At 34.0% G+C, this 21,530-nt stretch overlaps 1 protein-coding gene across 6 annotated transcripts in view; it reads right to left on the bottom strand.

Annotated features, from left to right (window-relative positions):
- Ralyl (RALY RNA binding protein like) overlaps nucleotides 1-21,530 on the bottom strand; it is a 725,971-nt gene that overhangs the window by 528,275 nt on the left and 176,166 nt on the right. The gene's annotated exons all lie outside the window — the stretch shown is intronic.

Raw genomic sequence — 21,530 nt, 5'->3', positions numbered from 1 at the left:
CAGGAAAATCTCTAAACTCTTTGGCCTCCAGAATCCTCATCAGTAATTCCTTTAGTTACCATATCCTTACATGGAATGAAGTTGCACACACCCTGTGAAAATATATTGAAATGCGGAATATATTGAAAAATATTGAAATATATTGAAGTGCTACAAGCTCAATACTGAAAATGTCAATGTTAAATCCTCTTGATTTTTGTTAAAATTGACAATTCTATTACCATGAAAATTTTGTTTTCTCTGTATATTGACTTGTTAGGCATCATATCGATTTTACAAATATTTTTATTCTAGACTAAAAGCCTGGAGTTGGGTTTTAAATTTTCTATTTCTAACATAAATTCTAAAAGAAAAAAGTAGAAAAATAAGCTAGGAAAGTTAGGACAGATAAGAGCAAAGGCTAATGATGTAGGCTTCACTTGAAGTTCCCAGAGTGGCAACAGTAATTACAGGTTTGATGCTTCTGGCAATTACAGCAAATTCTCAAGTGTAGTGCTTCTTTTTTGTCTATAAATCTGCAGTGACATACTGACCTAATCCAAGTGTCAGAAAAGACCCAGTTTTGACAGGGTGGCCCTCTTATCTAAGTGGATGCTTGTATCCCTTTGTATGAGTGCCAAGTAAAAGCGGGGGGGAGGGTACTGTCAGGGTGAAATATAATGAGGGTTCTTGAGAGGTGGTAGACTGACCTACAGGCAAGTTTGGCTTCTTGGTCCTGACATCAAATCCTGATCATGTCCTATTAAATATGAAGCATAAAAGAACTGGCCCACAAAATTAGATGAGAAAAATGAGTAGTCAAACTCAAGACCACCACAGACCATTTTAGGCTGTGTGGTGTATGGAAAGCCTGAGATTTCCTAAGATTGAAGGCTAACTCAGACAGGTGCATCTAGAAAGACTTAAGAGGCCACGGAGCTTCAGAACTTCAATAACTGTTCCAACAAGTGCTGAGAAAAAGGGAGTCAACCTTGAAAAAGGACATGTGGAACTTTCAGGAAAAAACCCCATAAAGAATGAAGAGAGTAGTTGTGCAGCAGTCTGTAAATAATCTGCTAATTCTTCACAGGTCTCAGGAAGTCAGGAACAATCTCTTAGGAACTGAGCACCCAGAGTTGATAGACAGAATCACAGTCCTTGTTCTTTTTGTCCTAAATATCTTCCTCACAGATTAGATGAAGAATAATGGCTAAGGTTCATTTTCATTCTAATTTTTTCCCTCACATCATCATACTTTTAAAAAGCTTCTTTAAAAAGTCACATAACTGAAACGTGGCTCATCTCCAAACCTATAGGTAGTATAGCTCTTACATGCCGATTGAATTTAACTTCTTGTATTTAATATTCTGTTACAATTTGTGTCTAGATGAAACCACCCACCCACCTCCAAAGCCTCATGTAGTCAAAGGGTTTTTTTGGTTTTTTTTTTTTGTTTGTTTGTTTGTTTGTTTGTTTTTTCTGGCAGTGGCTGAATCTAGAGTGTATGATTGATTTGTACTGCAATGCTGGGATTAAGGGTGATAGAGGTCAGGGTTGGTGATTGCTGGATCGAGCTACTGATTAGACTGATTTGGCACTCCCCTACTTATGGTAGACTGGATACAATATAAGAGACACAAAGAGGCTTGTCTATGTCGTTGTTTTGCTTTCTTATGCCGCTATGAATGGCTGTCCCTTGCCATGTGCCACCATGCCTTGAAGCCAGCTTATTATGGACAAACTATGAGCTAAATAAACCTTTCTCCTTTTAACACTGAGCACTGAGTATTTTGTTTCAGCAGCAAAGTAACTAACACATATTCTAATAAGCAAAGTTTTTATTTTTTAGAGATTTGGAAATTAAGGATAATCTAATGTAACAATTAAATTTTCTATATTTTTGACTAGAAAAACAATTTTACAAACTTTTAGTAGGACTTGCAATTATTTATATACATGCAAAATGCACCCTTAGGGAAAAGAACTAACCTATTTGTTGTTGTTGATGTTTGTTTGTTGTTCTTGAACATGAGCAAAGAAGGTATGGAGGGCAATGAAACATGTACTTTACAACAAAGTAAGACCACTCTTACTGTTGTGTGCCAACAACTAAAGGACCACAGCAAGTACTGAGGCAGTGAATTTTATGCAGAAATAGGAAGTAGAGGCACAGAAAAATTTTAATAATTAAAATTTTCTTTGACTTAACAGCTTTTGATTCCAGTTGGTACCAATTCATAATTTCAAACTCCACTAAATAGTAAGGCTGACATAATATCTTCTCCCTCATAACATCTTCAATGCTTAGTTTGATTTCTAGGACAGACAGGTGCCAGAGCATAAAACTCATGGTAATAGTTATCAGAGAATCTTACAGAAAAGATAAAGTGAAGGAAAAGAAAGATAAGACTTACAGTTAAGTTTTTATATGGTACTTTATGTAATGAAATAATTTAATTGTGCCTATATAACATAGGGGAAAGACAGCTCTGAAATGAAAGATACAGGAAAAACTCCTCCAAAGTATAATGGTCCTTGAAATGTGTATTAGGCTTCATCCAGAGTTCAAAGAATATCTATAATAGAAACAATATTATGCTTTCATGAAAATGCATTTGTCGTTGATTAAAATAGAGACCTATGATAAAAATCTTGCAGGACATGCTCTACAGGAGTTAGAAGAGCAACGTGATAAATGAAAATTGTTTTAGGTTCATAGAAAGGACACAATAAAATCATAATGATGATAGCTTGCATTTATAAAGGATTTTCGTTTTCAAAGTACTTTCATATTGATCTTTTTTTTTCTGATCCTTACAACAACATGAACTACAAAGGGCAAGAATTATCATACCTATCTTAAAGGAAAGGAAATTTTACATCTTTCTCAAATAGGTAATTTTACATTTAAAGTGATTGTATGACATCTCACTCTTCTTGATATAAGTGGAATTATAAAACAATTTAAAAAAATGAAACTTGGTGAAGATTAAATAAAATTTACAACATAAAGATTTTCTAGGGAAAAAATAGGCAGTATTAAAGAGACTAAAACTCTGTGAATAAGTAGATGCATGTGATATGGTAAGCAAAACAAGGAAGTTATTTTACATAACTGTTTAAGTAGCTTCTTTATTCTTTGAGACATTTTCATGTAACTTTCTGCCTATTATTCTCAAATTTCCTATATAGAAATCAACCTTTGCTTTTCCTTTTTTTCAGCATCTCCATTCATTTCTTTACCCAGATTTAAAAACTTGAGTTTAGTTAGGTCACCTTCTTTAACTGTTTAAACTCAATTGCTTTATTTTTTTTCACTCATTCTTAGTTTAGCTTCTACTTTAACCTAGGGCTTAACTCAACTAGTTCAACACTGTATTTATTCATTTTCAATTTCTCTTAGGCAATGCAACATACCATTGGGTAATTCCATCATTCACAAAGCTTTATTAGAACCTTACTATTTTTATTATATTTGTATTGTCTAATGTAGAAAGTATTTGACATTTCAGAATACTTTACATATAGAGAAAATCTTAGCCAGTTTCCAGACTCCTATAATTACCCATGAATACTTTTAGCTTCTCTGATACTTTATGATCTTTCTTTCCTCAAGTCCTCAATGTAGTGTTCCATTTGTGCAGAATGCAAAATTTCCCATTTTAAAAACACATTTCTTCCCTGAGCTTTATTAAATATTATGTCTGTGATTCTGATTTTTACAATTTCTTACATGATACCTCTGTGTTAAGTTAGTAGAAAGCTAATAATTTAATTTTTATGACATATACATGTTCATCTATATCTTCCTTTATACTGAAGATCTCTGACAGAACACACTATGTTTTCATTTTCCTTTGACAATCTTGAGCACCAAACAGCATTGAGTTGGTATTGACAAAATGCTTAAAAATAAATGTTTTCATTCATGCCAAACAGACACTATGTTAAAAGTTGAGAATCTAATCGTAGATAGATATGCTGTCTTGTGCATTGGTGCATACCTGTAATCTCACTAGCATTCTGGGAGGCTGATTTAGGATTACAAGGTGAAGCCTAGCCTGGACAACATGATTTCAAAGCCTGGAAATGTACTCAGTACAAAGGTCCTGTGTTCAATCCGCAACAGAAAAAGAAAAAAAAAAAAATAGGAACTAATTTACTAGCCCAATGTCCCTAGATCTAAAATGGAGTACCAGGAAAAAATAAAAGAATAAGGTCTACTTCAGTGATAGTGAAGGTATGGCATGCATGCCACAACAGGCAAGCAGAACTCTCTGTTGTTGTATGAGTCAAATTTCCCCAGCATCATCCAAGCTGCTAAGCATTGGACAAAGGTGCACATAGGGGCCATGGGAATGCTCAGACAAGAGAAGTAGTGCCAGACAATAAATAAGTGGTTTGGGGCTGTAGTTTGGGCCCTTGGTCTCTACAAGTTTTGCCATCACTAGTCTATTACAAAGGAGAAAGCAAACTAAATAAACTTTCTTAGTGAAGAATGTTTGAAGGCTTACCATACTTAAGGTCACAAAGATAAAAGAGATTAATGTCCTCACAAATGAAATACTCCTTTTTGTTTCATGAAGCATAAAGAGTTAATGAGTGGTTTTGTTTTACAAACAGTAACACTGGAATCATGAATACTTCAACATTATGTGAAATATGAAGAAAAGTAAAATCCTTGGGATTTCAAACTGTTAGCTGGAGGCAAGATGATTTATATAACTCAATGATATATATTTCTATGTGTATCAAAGACTATGATTAACATCATTTAATAACTTAGATTGTATATTTTTTTTTTTTTTTTTTTTTTTTTTTTTTTTTTTTTTTTTTGTCTTTTTCGTTTTTACCGGTACCAGGGATCGAACTCACGACTGCCTGCTTGCAAGGCAGGCGCTTATGCCGCTGAGCTAAATCCCCAGCCCCAGATTGTATATTTTTATAACATTACATAATGTTGATGCATAAAGATTGTCAACTTGATCCAGCCTGTGCAATTTAACAAGACTCTGTCTCAAAAGATAGACACATAGATAGATAGACAGACAGACAGACAAGAGGGAAGGAAGGCACTTTAGAAAAAAAAGACCAAGGAAATGTCTTAGATCAGAATCCTTGGATTCAATCTCAGGACTATTTAAACACACACACACACACACACACACACACACACACAAACCTTTAATTATAATCCCATTTTGCATATGAATTAAACGAACAAAAATTTAGAAGTAATGGCAACAAAGACAGAATTCAACACAGTTCTGACACAAAAATTAAAAACTTACTGTTAAACTTATTTTCTGATTAAGTAATGGATAGAATACAATAAGGCAAACAGGAGAATCAGGTCATTATGACAATTTTCAATGTTTATCTTATAATCTTAATCAAACAATAAACCAAAGTCATATTTTCATAAATCTTACAAGAAAAAGAGTTTAAATAAAAACATTTTGTTTTATAGTCTTGCATCTGTGAAGAATTGTTTTTAATGTAATCAGATTTAAGTTTTATATAATATGAATGCTAATATCAGACATTATGCAAATATACTATCTAAGTAAAACAAATGTTATGAAATCTTTCCAACTTAGAAGCATATTCACTATATGCGAGTGAAAAGTTGTACAATCAAAGTGACATAACCACTAGGTTTACCACCATGAAAAGTTCATCTAGTCCTGCTCTGATCATCTTTCTTGCCACTGTTATTACTGACAATATTAGCATTAAATAATTCATTAGATGACTCATGAAATTACAATTATCTTCTCAATACCTACTACAGTGAGATTTTTAATAATTAAAACCTATAGAGAATAAATGAAATTTTGTTTCTTTTGCTCAAGTACAATTACATAGTCAAGACAGAAGTCTGATCTAAATGACAAAAAAAAAAAATGGTTTGGGACATATCCACAGGCTGTAAAGCATGGAGATGCATCTGAGAAAACATACAGCAAGGACTGAGAACAGGAAGCTTCCAAAAGCACAACTGAATCTCTAAGTCAGGTACAACAGTTCAATGTTAGGGAGAAAATACAGAACCAGCACATGTGGGCTGGCATATCAGGAATACTCAATACACTGAAATCACATGAATTTGCATGAAGCAGAAATTATGATGCCAAAATAATCAAATGCCACATAACAGAAAACTCAAAGCAAGAACTATATTCTTCTCTAGATGAAAGAGGATAAGTAACAAGTCTAAAGGACAGATGCTACCATCTTCAAAAAACAAGAAACTAGTTCTTATGATCTTGGCAATCAAGGTAATTCTAGACTCCACTCACAATTACAAAACATGCAGTTAATGCACAGCACACTTTACTAATTTCATCAACTATTACTTAAGAATGCCACAACTGTAGTATAATTTTATGAAGGTCAATTCTCCATTCTCTCAAAGCTGTTTATGAGAGGGAAGCAACTAGAATGATTTCAAATTGTATGTTCTAATATTAGGAATGCGATCTAAATGAACTCACAGAATAGTAGGAATTGCAACAAAATATTACTTTCTTATTTAGCACTAACAGCAGCACTCTGAGAATTTGGATGCACATATATTATTTCTTTATTTAACAAACACCAAAAACAGACAATTGACTAAACTTAAATGAACAGTTTTCTGGGTGATAATAAAACTTTGTCTAATTCACAAGTTATACATAGTAGGAAAGTTAACATTACAGTCAATTCTCAAGCTATTTCAATGCTATGAGTACAAAGAATAACAGTTTGTACCAATGGATGACACTAAGCTATAACTTTATTTTTAAACCTTTTAAAATTCAATGTGGGTTACAGAGAATTAAGAAGGCATTAATGGACATAAGTATAAATCCTACCTAGAAACTGTTAGGTGTAAATCTGTTTTTAATTATAAATGTTAAGGAAAAACATGAAAATATGGTTCATCTATCTAAGCAAAGACTGAAAAGAGTGTTTTTCTGGACAAAGGCAACTTTATCAAACACTGCTTCAAAGCAACAAATTGTCAGCATCATTAAGTTATCTTACAGCTTTGTTAAATATTTTAAACAAATCACAGGAAAATATTCCCTCAGCATATCTACATAATATTCATGTCCTTTAGATGGTACACACTAACAGGTCCAATTGCAATGTGTATATTGAAAACACTGCAGAACTCTATGCTAAGATTAAGGTCAGCTAACACTGATTTTGTGGATCTATAATTGTGGTATCTGTTTGGAAGGATTGGTTCTGAACTGTCAACTATTCACATGAAAATAATGCCTACTTATTAGATGAGTGGGTGGATAAAATACTGAGATATCATTGAGTCTATTAGTATAGAAAATGATTGTCTTGCATGTTCAAAAGAACTGAAATAAAAACTACTATTAAGGACAACATTCGATACTTAAGAACAAATAAGTGCAAATTTCTTATTGTCTCAAACTATGAAAAGCAGTATAATCAGCAGAGAAAAATGTTCTGTGGAGAAAACACTGTTTCCCTTAGTGGTGTCACCTTAAAATATCAAGGCAGTTTGCAAAGTCATATGTACAACTTCCTTTAATAATTTGTGATAGAAATAATTATAGTATTCATTAATTTATTTAAAATATGCAAGATTCTTCTCATTGTTTACATTTCACTACTTTTGAAGAGTAATAGAACTAATAAATTAAATACAAGCTCTTTAATTATTGTCCCAATTTGCTTATTGATGGTCCTCAAGGCACTGATTCAGACTCCCAGGCCTTTGATAAACTATACTTCAGCTCATACCATTTGCAATACTTAAAAAGTCTGGAATCCAGTGATGCAAATATAATTTTTGCGTAAGTGATTCTAGAATTTAATAGATGTATCTCTATTCATTTTATCAGCACCAGCTACAATTTCATTAAATTAGTCTGCCTCTTCTTCCAAAGACACTATATTTTAGATTACTTTTGCATCACTGTCTCCTTTCCATACTCGTTTTTCCTTTCAGTGGTTCTTCTTAAAATTCACTGTATTTGCCTAATATATCTAACATGTAAGGTTGCATACAGATTTCAAACAGAGAAAACTGACAACTATGTGATTTTTCTCTATTACATAAGACCTTTCTTCACCAGGATCAATGATAGTGAACTGGAGAATCCAGTTGGCCCCCAATGTCAGAAACAAATCTTTAATCAGGAAGAGATTATTTCTTCTGCTTCCAGTGCAGAAGAAATAAAGACACATATCAAAATCAAATGAATCCACAGGAGTCCTGCTCCACTGTTGGCCCATTTTTCCTCTGATTTGACTACTCTGCTGTAACCAAGTTCTAGTCATTAAATTTAGTTTATTCCAGTAATTTCAAGCTCAGTGTTGACAACTTTCCAAGACTAGTGCCCTGCGCCCTCATTAGGAAAGGCCATGCCTTTATATATGTCTCAGCCTTCCATGACTTAGATATCTTTTATCCTTTCCTCTACAAGCAGGTAACTGCCTTTAATGTAGGCAGTTAACTAGTAATCTTTTTGGACCCACACATATTGCCTACCTTCAAAAGCATTATCTTATATTTGTTAACAATAAATTTCAGGTACAATTTTATTTAGTTCACTCAAATCCAGTTAAAATATTCCTGGCAATCCTCTGTATTATCTAACAAATTACAAATTTTACTGGACACACTGTCAGATTATTTGTGAAAATGTAAAGTAGAACAATTAATAAGACTTAGTTTGAAATTTTCCATGTGAACGTATATGTTTTATCACTTGTCTATAAATTAATTCTCTGCCCTTGACAATATAAGCCATCCTACAGTGACTTAATTTTAAATGGCTTTTGGCGTCTCTTTTATAAAGGGCTTCTGAAGGCTTCAAACACATTATGTGTGGTACATTTTCCTTGTATACACATTTACTTATTTCTTCAAATAAATCTAGAAGCTTTTTTTCTAAAATAACATTGTTCTCAAACTCTTCTGCTTACTTTATGAGTCTGAAAAGTGAAAACATAAAAATAAATTATGTAGTAAAAAGTTTTCATTTAATTCCTAGAAATTTTCAAAATTCTATATTGGATGACATTCTCTTTGAAGATTATAACTACTTTGGAAAATTAATTTGAATGTTCATCATGATTCATTACAATAATTATTATCAAAATAATTCAAGACATTACAAATGATAATCCTCAGAAAATCATGATGTATATATTTGCATACCATTGTTGCACTATTAACAATCAAATTCTCAATTTTTACATTACTGGAACTAAATAATTCTTCCTATACTTTCCTGTTAGTAGCTTTAGGATGTTCTATAGAACACTGTTTGCGGAACATCAAACTTCATTCAATTATGAATAAAATGGTTACTTCGTTATTTTTTCCAAGAGATATTTATTAATCATAACAAACTGCTTTCTTTCAGAATGTGAACAAGCTATAATTGCAACCAAAATAATAAACAATCATAGATCACAGCATTAATTGCAGATTTACCTCAGAAAACCAGGACAATTTCTGTCTACCATAGACTTGGGTGTTGCATGTAGACTGTAGTCAACATTCTGGATTGTAAAGAAGAGAAAATTACTTTGGATAGCTCAAGAAGAAAATGACTTTAATGGACAGATAATGGGCAGTGTATAGAATCAATGGGAATGCAGGTAATTCAGCTTGAAAACGTTCAGAAATCAAAGGTAGCTGGTTGGCTAGAACCACAGAAAAGATTATGTCACTAATACAGTTTTCAATTTGTACTAACTCCATCTAATACCTGTATATATAGGCTGCTGTTGCTCCTGCCACTATATGTAAAGTAAGATTTTAGGATGTTCTCATTTCTCTATGATACATTTATACTAAATCAATACCAGGAAGGTGCTTTGAATTGGCTGAGCCTTTACCAGCATTCCCAGAAGGCAAATTTCTAGCTCTTCTTTTGCCATAGTGATGGATTCCAATCATGGATGTTGGAATAAATGGCCCAAAAAATGGCCCAAATAACCATGAAGTAGCATGTTACTACTGTAATTTAATCCTATTTTTAAAATTCTGAAACCCTAATACTATGATTTTGGTATAAGTAATTTAAATTGATACCAAAAACTCAAAAAATATTTTTTTAATGCATGTACACTCTATTCACTGGCATTTTTTAAAATAAGCATCACAACTGTTAACTGTTTATTGGCTGGCTGCCTACAACACTATTATCATTTTCTGAACAATGAACTGACAGTGTTTCCTGAATTTAGGAGGGCTACCTCCATATATAAAATAAAAGTTACTAAGCTATCTTAGCATTTACCAACTTTAAAACTTTTCCCAAGAAAGTATTTTTCATAAGAATAGTTTTAGGTAGTTTATTTTTAAGACCAGGTCTCCAAGTTGCTGACATTAAAGTCTTTCTCATATGTAATGATAGATGTGTCTTCACACAGGATTTCACAAAGCAATCCCCTCAGAACTTTGGACTTTTGTGTTTCATCTGCTCCTTGAAGTTATACATATATAAATTTCTTACAATTAATTTATAATTTCTGTATTAAAATATCTATTATAAATTTACATTAAGTGTATAATATAGTATGCATTATATATTATAATTTATACAGTATAAATATGTATATTAAATGAATATATGTAATATTTACATAAATGGGAAATTTAAGGTTTATGCATAATTACTACAAATTTGTTCCCCATTTTTACTAAATTTGAGCATCGTAGATATTACACTGGCTTATTTTATGTATGATATGTGCTCTTGCAGCCCTAAAGGATCCAATGTGAGAATATAATGACAGCAATAATAATAAGCTATAAGCAGTTTTCTGTTATAGCTTTTTTGTGGTAAGAGGTAGTAAGAGGCTCAAAGTGATACTAAATATCTTAATTAAAATTTTTGATCTTTAAATTTTATTCATGGTGAAGAATAAAACAGTATCTGAGATTATGATCCAAATTTTTTATCGGAAAATGTTAATTAGCCTGGTTTGTCCCACTCTTGACACATAAAAACACCATAAATATGGGCAGAAAGAATTTACTTTATTATGAGTTATCAGCATACAATGAGGAAGGTGAAAAATAGGTTTTAATCCCTAGTCTCAGTATCATAAACCAGACTGTGTTGCTCTAATTATATAATCTTTCAGCATTGCCACAGCTGGAGGATTTTTACTCAGAGTTGATAGTAATAATCCTATTAGCGAGACTCTTTTTATCTCACTATTCTGAGGCCAGGAAATTTTGCAACCTCTGGTGATCCAAAGCCTCTGTCCTTACTGATCTCATAGTAACTGTCTCTTTCTAGTTTCATAAAGTGAAGAAATAATGTCTTCATCCTGCTTGCAAGTGTCTACAAATTTGAAAATTTGCAGTACCCTACAAGATTTCTGACCATATGCATACATATACTTAAATATATAGTCTATGATATTTTTCCACATTCTACTGCTATGTACCCCTCACCATTCTAATGCATCTTAAGTTATTTTTACTGGTCAAATCATATTGGTATCTCATTTTAAAAACCCAAGTTTGGTTTACACTCAGACACAAAGCACCACTGTATTGGTGTAAGTTGTGTGTATGTATTGTTTTTGCATGTGTGTTTGTGGTTGAATGTGTAATTTTCCTTGTTACTAACTACTCTGAACTTCTATTTGTGTAAAAGTAACAGATTTTTAGTCTTGACAATCCTGTTACTTCAGCAGTGAGCTTACAAGGTTAGTTAGTCCACCTCAGTCCTCTTACCCAAATTTTTACTCAAATCAGATAATCAGATGTTATCAGATAATCCTCTGCTAAAGAGTGAAATTAAATATTTTTTTTACAGCTTAAATCTTTAACACTGAACCATTCTTCCTGAAAATGTATTTGTACACATTCTCTAAGAAATAAAATAGTACAATAACCGTAATTATTCAAAACTTACAGGGCTTTGTGAAACTATCACTGTTGGCATTTTTCATGTCCCACTGATGTTAATAAAATTTTAAATTGATAGAATTAAATGAAAAAGGGCTAAATAAAATCCCTGTTGAAATCATACCTTTTGTGGAATGAACAGTATCTGAGTATCTCTAATCCTTCTGTTTTGAAACTGTTATCAAAATGCTTTATTTCAATCCATTATATTAATTGATTGAACACTTACATAGTTTTATGTAGGAAGAAAAGGAATCATTACAACATCTTCATGGTTTACTATAGACTAATACATTGTAACAGGAGAGCACTTTCCTATAGCTACTTAAACTGCAACATTATGTGAAACATTAGTATTTTTCTATTCACTAGTATCATTTACATATTCTTATCAGAATACGTAATTTAACTAAGCCATTTGCTTCATTTAAAGCTTTAAAATAAATATATTCTTGATTTAAGAAACTCACAATGTTTTGTGAAAAGCAAAACCAATGACTTAAAAGGGGGTTAGGAAAATTCCCACATAATATTTTCAAAACTTATTCCTATCACCCTCTTCAAATTCACTCCACTTCACCTTTAACTGAACTAAACTGAAAGGAGAATTATCCAGGATTCTCAAGGAGAAGCAATCTGCAGACCTAGACTTTCAGTCTGAAGTATTTATTGACAGAAACCTGGCATGCAGGCTCCTCTCCAGAAATGCCTTTCCTTTGACCTCCGTCCATTAATGTTTTCAAAGAAAAAAGTCTGTCCATCATGATTGTTATTTTGATGTCAGTGCTCCAGCTGAGATTTTAGTGGATTCTAAGAGGACACTGGGGGTGGTGCTCACTAAGTAGCCAGTGTTGCTGCCTATTACTCAATATAGCTAGCCTCCTGGGCAATCAATGCAGCATCTAACTCATTCAGAAAAATGAGTTGCATACAAAAGTGATGACTGTCATTCTCGATGCAGTGAAGAAGCTAGTTTCCTCACAGTTTACTTTCTCTACACTGTGATCAGCTGGCCATGTTTCCTGAGAGTAAAGGCACAGGAGTTAGAGCCTCTGTCAGTCAGCAGCAGTGACCATTTACCTTGAAACTGACTTACAAGTACTGGATACAAGAGACAAACTTTATTGTGTTAAGCCAAGGAAATTATAGAATTAATTTGCAACCATACCATGTCCCATGAAAAAATAGGCATGCTATTTTAGAGATAAAGGTATCCCTACATTACTGGGTATCTGGATATCAGGGTATCTGGTTAACCTATAGAACTCTGATCAATAATAATAACTGAGACTGCTCTTAAACAATAATACATTGAAATGTATTGATTTGTTGAATCCAGAAAGGAAAAAAAAAAAAAAAAAACTACTGGAAAGGTGAAGAATGCATATGGAATACTTTAAGAACAAAAACTGGAGGGTACAATGATAAAAGCAGATTCTAAACTATGCATCTGTCTTACTGGTTTCATATATTCTGTTTTCTGCAACCAAACTACTTCCACAAACCACTTGAAACATGGCATTGTCAGTCCTCTGCCACTAAAAAGTAATTAGTACACTCATATCTTCTGCACATGAATTTAAAAATTCCAAGGAAAAGCATGATTATCCTAGTTAAATTATATTCCTACATATGGGCAACACAACTGTGTCCAGAATAGAGTGTGGCCTGTAGACACCATTAAGCTTCATTGTAAAACTAATGATTGGAACAGCAGCAAGCTCAAAAACTGTTTCCTATAAATGTATTTTCAGGTCAGATGAAACATGTATGTATACATCCAAACATGTATATACACATCCAAAACCATTTTTCACACAGCTAGAATGCAGAAAGCTCTTAAAGCTAAAAGCTTTGCATTCTAATTCATTTGACGACAGAACCTGACCTGGTCTATTTCAGCAGACAAACTTGGCGCAAACCTAATGTGAAGAAACTACTGCCGTTTGTTTGTTTGTGCATACAAACATATTAAATGTAGACACATTAATTTTTCTGATGCTGGGTAGCTGCTCAAATGCTGCAAGGGCTATTATTTAAAACATGTTACATGCACTTTATTATTGCTCTAATATAAATCCCAAAATATATCTGTATGGGTTTCCAATAAGGAATTGATCCTTAATTAAAATATATGTTTAACACACAAATCAATTTTATTTCTCTATGTGAAAGAGAGATTGAAAAAGAGATGAACAGAGAGAAGTGAAACATATCCAAAGATACACGGACATTTATATGTTTTATATGTCTGATTTATTTCCCATTGTTAACTACAAATTCTGCATAGGAGAGTAAAATTATATCTTGAAACATCAACTAGATGCAACTTTTGAATATAGTTCAAAATGCAGGCTTGCTGAAATCCAGAATGGTATGACAGAATTGCACGGTTGTACAGATGACAATCATAATAGAAGTGGTAAAATTGAAAAGGATAAAAACTTGACTTCCCTACATTCAAAATGTTAGTGACAGCATGGATCTAGATTCTTGTTTCTAACTTGTCAACACATGATAAATATATTTAAAATTATGTTTCAAATTCTAGCCCATTGTGGTATGAGGTCTCCCTAAATTATTCACCTGCTGTCATGGTTTATGTCTGTGGCTCCCAGGCCTCAGGAGTTTGAACTGTGCATTTGTTATTCGTTCATTGTCTAGTGCTTGTATTATTGTGTCAGTGCTCCACCCACATAGGGGTGGAGCCAGCATGTGATGTAATGGTAGGAAGAAGGTGTATCTTGCTCTTTGCTGGTTCGGGCTAGCTGTTTAGCCGCCATGAACTGCGGCCCAGCCATGCCTGCCTGTCTTGGAGCCAACTGAGTATGGACTGAAACCTCTAAAAACTGTAAGAAATAAACCTTTCCTTTCCAACTTTGGGCTTCAGGTATTTTGTCTCAGCGACGAGTGAAAAGTAACTAAGACATCTGCTTAGACACCTGCCTATAAATGGTGAGATAAAACAAAAAAAAAGGTGTAATTATAATAATATTTAAGAGGTCTATCATGAACAGTAACATGTTATTTCTTATAGAAGAGTATAAGAGAGCCTGCTATGTATTTACAAAATTTGTTAAAAATCAAAGGATTCTCAAAAATACTGTCCTTCGTGCTTCTCCAAATCTTTGGGTTTTGTGACATAGCTGACAAACAATACTTTATACATGATTCATGTGAGTTATCTTGAAACCTGTGAAAAATTATAAAATAACATTATATAATGAGATACATTTCTTAAATTATTATGCTATATAACCTTCTGTTTAAGAGAATTTGTATGGCATATTTTCTTCTAAATACAATATAGTTTACTTTATAGTTAGTAATATTATCAGATATTACTATGTTCTCATAGTTATGTGGAGCCTATTTCATTTTAATTTCCCATTTTCTCATTCATTGCACCGTTGTGAAATGTGCTCTAACAGAATAAAGATCAAAATGTGATATACACATGTGCCAACTCCCCACAATGAATTTTATTTATTATGTGTTACAAACATGTATTAGTAAAAATGAAGATAAATAAAAAAATGGAAAATGCAAAATTTCTATATGGAATACTATTCAGCTGTTATGTTTATAGATGAAATGAACAGTACATATCATGCAGGTGCAGACTTTATTTTCAACAAGTTACCGTGCTAGGTACATTTAAACATCGTCTTGAATCTCTGATATCTATAGTTTCAGACAGTAATTTTCTCCAATCTCTGTCATTCTTACCCCCACTGCTTCATATTCTCATTAGTTCTTTCTTTTTGGGACAGGTAATCAAACTCAGGACCTTGCACTCTTGCACTTGCCAAGAAGGTGCCGTGCCACTGGGCTATATTCCCAGCCCCCTCATTAGTTCTTGTGTTGTTGTTTGCACTATCTTTATAAATCAATTCAAAACTTACGATATTTTAGATAGACACTATCAATTTCTCTGTCTTGATTTTATGGAAGAAAAATAGAGAAATTGAAATACTTCCTGTCATAGTGACTTTCCTCACTGCTGAGTCAAAATAACCATCATCCCAAATTAAAGGAAGAAAGGATTCTTTCACTGTGGATTCTTCACAGTTCATGGAGGTTTCAATCCATTATTGCCTGGCTCAGTTTATGACAGCCAGCCAGGTGTTAGCAAAGCAAGTGAGGCGCAACCACAGTTTTTTCTATCCCTTATATTTATTTTGGCTATTTAAGGTGAGTAGCACTCACACTTTACTTAATTCTAGTGCTCTTTATCCTATCATTGCCCTTCTAGATCAAGCCACCTCTAAAAAAGCACCATCTAGGACTGCACAAGGCACACCTAGGCACAACTGGACACAAGCCATAATATTACACCCCTCGACTTTGCTATATGTGAAAGCATTTATTCCATCTCAGAAAGTTGCCAAAGTCCCAACAGTTTCAACATTACTAAAATTTCCAAGACCAAACTTTCCTCTGAGATTTAAGGCAGACTCTTAGCTATGAAACCCTGTATATATGAAAAGAAAGTTAAACACTTCCAATATGCAATGGCACATGGTGGACATTACCATTTCAAAAGGTACAAATAGGGAGCATAAAGAAATGAGACTATAGTAAGTCCAGATTCAGCAGAGCAAACATTAAGTCCTGTAGTTCCATAGGTGGTATCCAAATCTGTGGTGACATATGAACTCCAAAGGGCCAGTCAGTGTCGCTCCACTCCTACAGTAGTCATAGCTCCGATGGCTTCTATCTCAAGCTGCCTCAGCTCACTCCTCGCATTTTTCCTCAGAGGATCCACGTTCCTGGTTTCTCCAAACTTCTGGGGTCTCCACCGCACTATTGGCTTCATACTCACACCTTTGTTCACTGCCCTCTCAGAAGCACACTTCCTGGGCTCCCAAACCTTGTTCTGAAATCTGGGTTGAAACTTTCCTGACCCATCACTTGTATTCTGCATGGACCTAATACCACCACCACATGGGTATGCCAGCAACTACCACCAGCTGAAGCAGTAGCCCGGCTTCCTTTTTGTCTTGGCTGTAGGGGTTGAATGCCTATGAATCAAATAGGCCACTGCCATTCTGGAACATGATGCCCTAGGGCTCTCAAACCAGAGGCTTTCTTTTCAGATTTTCAGGTTGCGAAGAGTTGAGTTCTGCTTCTTCCTCTTCTTGAGATACCCTCAAATCATCTTTTCTAGTCTCCTGACCCTTAGCAGGAATGAAGTTCTCATCTTCCTAATCTTTGCAGTCCAGTTTTACGAAGATTTCCTCCCTGACAAAACCCTCAATATTTTAAGTTTTCTGCAAAGTTCTTTGCTCTTGATTCTCAACATAGATCTGGCTACAAGATCCCAAAAGTAGCCAAGCTAATGCCTCAACATTAGACTTTCTTTTCTTTTGTAAGATTTATTTGTCCACCACTCTTCCCTCAGTCTCTGGAAAAGACTCTGGACATGATAAATTTTCTGCCAAGCCATAAGACACATTTCCTGGAGCCACTGTATTCCTTTTTCCCAGCAGAAACCTCCAGGTTTTGGTGTTTCACTGGCAGCATTTCTATAAGCACTCTGCTCTTCTGAGCTCTGACCAGAATATCCCATCAAGTATAGCTGTAGGCATTTCAGGACTCCTTTTACAGCTGGCATCTCCAAATCTTTACAAATTCTTCCCAGAAACCAGTTACCAAGGGTCCTGAACCACCCGATCTGGTATAGTCACAGCAACTCCCCCATTTGACTGGTACCAAATTCTGTGACAGTTATCTTTCTTATTGCTGAGATAAAATGTCTCATCCCCAAAGTTAAAGGAGAAGAGTATTATTTGGCTCACAGATTGTAGAGGTTTCAGTCCATAATTGTCTGGCTCCAAGGCAGAGTGACATGGCATACAGGCATCAAAGAGGAGAAACAGTTCATTGCAGGCAGAAGGTAGCAAAGCAAGTGAGGAGCAACCACAGCTTTTTCTATCCTTTTATCTTATCCAGGTTACTTAAGACTGGGTAGCAGTCACATCCTTAATTGTACTCCCCTTGATCCTAGCACTGTACCATGAATCAATCCCAGTATCATACACTCTAGATCCAGCTACCTCTTAGATAGCCTCACCTATGACTGCATGAGGTTTTGTAGGGGACATCTAGACACAAGTTGTAACACTTTTGCTCTTAGATCATCCAGCTATTTAATGGTTGGAATGCTCATTAGTCATTTTGTTACATCCATATTCCCTTCCAATGTTCAGAGACACTGTCTTTCCTTATGTTTTGATTAAAGCTAGTGTGTTCCTTCCCCATCAGCAAAACTAAAAATTACAGTTAATTTTTCTCTCTGGCTCCAAACCTCAGAACACAAACATGTACCTCAACTAAACAACTGGATGATGTCACCTGAGGCTCTGAATCTAGAGCAGATGATACAAATATGTAAGGAAACCTCAGAACACAAACATGTGACCTCAACTAAATAACTGGATGACATCACCTGAGGCTCTGAATCTAGAGAAGATGATACAAATATGTAAGGAAACCTCAGAACACAAACATGTGACCTTAACTAAACAACTGGATGACATCACCTGAGGCTCTGAATCTAGAGAAGATGATACAAATATGTAAGGAAACCTCAGAACACAAACATTGGACCTCAACTAAACAACTGGATGACGTCACCTGAGGTTCTGAATCTAGAACAGATAATACAAATATGTAAGGATTATGCAGGTTTAGAATTGAATCTTGGCCACAGCAAAGCACCATGAGTAGTGTCCACTGCTATTACATCAGTGGGCCAGATGGGGTACAGTATCCACATACTAGTCATGAATCCAAAGGCATGATTTTTTTCCAGGCAGATGCCTTAGATTGCTAACCACTTTTAACTCTACTGATGCTGCCAATTTTCCAGTATTACTTTCCATTTTCTAAGCTGAACATTTTCTTCCAAAAAATTCCTTTTATCTTAAAACTCATAATTGTTCTCAACTATTTGTAACAAGAAACTTAATGTCAGAACTACTCACCAAATAGACTCACCGACCTTTTAAGAATATTCTTCTCCCATCATATGTATCTAACTGCCTTGATAAAAAACATTTAACTTTCTAGACACTATCAGTAGGATTCACTGCCAGTAATTTCTTTTTAATTACTTATATTTTATCACATAAATTGGATTACAATTGCATAATTTAAAAATAGCTTAAATTTTAGGCAATATATTGATTTTTAGAAATAATATTAAGTTTCACAACGTACTATATATCCATTTTATATTAAGGATGAAAATAGAGCATTGATCCAATTTGAAATGAAATAAACAAATGTCCAGCTGTAACTGAAAAACCTAATCAGTGAACATATGAATGAAATATTTAGGTTGTCACTATGTAAAAGACAGGTGAAACGTCATGTAAAATATAAAATTTATCATATCTTTACTCCCAGGCATCAGTTTATATCATATTATTGATTAGTAAATGATTTACAATTGAGGAAAAGACAAATAACCAAAATGTACAGATTGTTCATTTAGTTATTCATTCTTCACTTATCAATAAACAGTTCCAAAGCATCACATCTGTGCCATTTATCTTTCCTGCTTTGCCATTTAAGAAAGCTCAGTACTGCCTGTCACTCACACAAGAGGTTAGGGCAATAAAAGTCATGGGAAAAACACTTAGTGTAAAAGATCTAGAAAAAATTTATAAAACAATTTATTTAGAGCTGAAAATAAAGATTTTTCTCTGTTTCTTTTTTAATAATAAGAAAATCTTCAGTGTCCCCTCAACTCTTGTGTGAGTGGCCAGAATGCTTTTCCCATCAATGAGAACATCCTTCTAGTGGAAATAAAGAGGGACATGTTGAGATCATTGAAGTCATAACGATCCTAGTGGGAACAACTGGCCAACTCTAGCTGTACCTCCTATGTCTCACTTCAGTTCACATCCTTCTTTACAGGTTTTCATGCTGATAGTTTGCTGCTATTGACCCAAAATCTAAAGTTTAACCTTGGCAATTTAAGAGCTAGTAAACTACTCTTTATTTGACTCTATGTCTTTCGCACTCTCTGGCACTGGAAGTATGTTCTTTAAAGCTTTATAGAAGAAACAAAGGAATAATTTCATCTACTGAAAAGTCAATGCAATTATAGAAACTACCATTCACTTATTTTTCTACTGAAAATCAGCAACAGTTACTGTTCTATGTATAATATGACAATCTGAAAAGTAAGAATTGTTATTGGAATGTTACAGAAGAAGTAAGAGATTTAGTCTCTTGTTCAAAGTCACAAGGTCAGTGTGTAAAAATAAACTTGTTTCAGCCTGAAGCATGAGCTTCTTTGTGACATCAGGCTGCTTGTCAAAAAACATTATCATCACATAGTGAAGCCTCAGAAAGATACTTTTTCTTGAGTTCCTCACCCATTGGTCCCCCTTGCAGAATGTGTTTTCAAGAACATTCTTCAAACTTAGAATGCCCTATCTCTAGCCTTCAATTCCTAATTTTCATAAAGTTTGCCTTATGATACAGTATGACTCAGCCTGCCCTGCTTCTGCATTCCATTTTAAGCCTGGATAAGTATTACATCACTAGATTTTTTTTTTCTTTTTTAAATAACAGGCTCTTCAAACAAATTAGGACTTTAGATATCTCTTTGGCACAAATGATTAACGACTAGATTTTCTGTAATTCTGATTTTTCTTTGCCATCCTCCATTGCTCTTTTGTCCCAGTTTTCTCTCTGTCCAGTGCCATCCAATACATCCCTGGTGACTATATATGGGCCACTTTCCAATTTTTGGTTCTCTGTAGCTCTGACCTGGGGATTCTCTGCCTCATTTCTAAAAACCCATAGGCTTAAATATTGGCATGTTGGAATATATTCCAGGTTTCTGGAACACTAAACCTGTGTAATTCTGACAAAGCATTTTCCTATCAAATGGACTAGGATAGTATCACATGTGAAATTAACTTTTCATTCAAATTAAAGATGCAGATCATTATCTAATACACATTTTCAAATAATAATAAGTACATTTTCCTTAGATTCAGCAGCATAAAAATTCAAAGTTGTCCAACAACATTACTTATATCAGGACCCAAATAATCCCATCGCTAGAGAAGAAGAAATATTAATCTGCTTCAAGAAACACTGCTTCTTGAAATGGGTGTTAGCATTCCACATTTTTATTTCTTTCCTGTATCTGAAAAGCTGCTGTATGTAAAATAATCGTTTGGCCCTGATTCACTGCTAGAAAAAGCAGTCTGGAAACCTGACTTCCAGAAGAACATAGTGAAAATTATCCAATTTTATTGTCCTCTACAGATTCATAGAATTGTTAATGTGAAAAACATGACAGTGAATCTAAGTCAATGCCTTCAGGTATATCATATGCCTCCCTAGAGAGACAGAAATATATTCTATTTTTAAAGATTTTCAAAAATCCCACAACTTTACTCAATAAATCTTTTCTGTATACAGTTACTTTAAACATTGGGAAACATCTAGAGTAAAATTTATTATTCTACAGTATTGTTGTGTCCTCTGCTTTCTCTTATCCTGACTGCAACATTCAATAAATCCTCTCATTCATTAAACTTCAATATTTATTGCAGCGAATAACTCAAGAACTTTCTTGACTATTTCAGTCTATCACAAGATAATCTTTAGGTAC

Source organism: Cavia porcellus, unplaced genomic scaffold (assembly GCF_034190915.1).
Source record: "Cavia porcellus strain 051 isolate PalLab524CR breed Dunkin Hartley unplaced genomic scaffold, mCavPor4.1 scaffold_10, whole genome shotgun sequence".
NCBI lineage: Eukaryota > Metazoa > Chordata > Mammalia > Rodentia > Caviidae > Cavia > Cavia porcellus.
The sequence above is the reverse complement of the archived record's forward strand: the minus strand, read 5'-3'. Positions and strand labels throughout refer to the sequence as shown.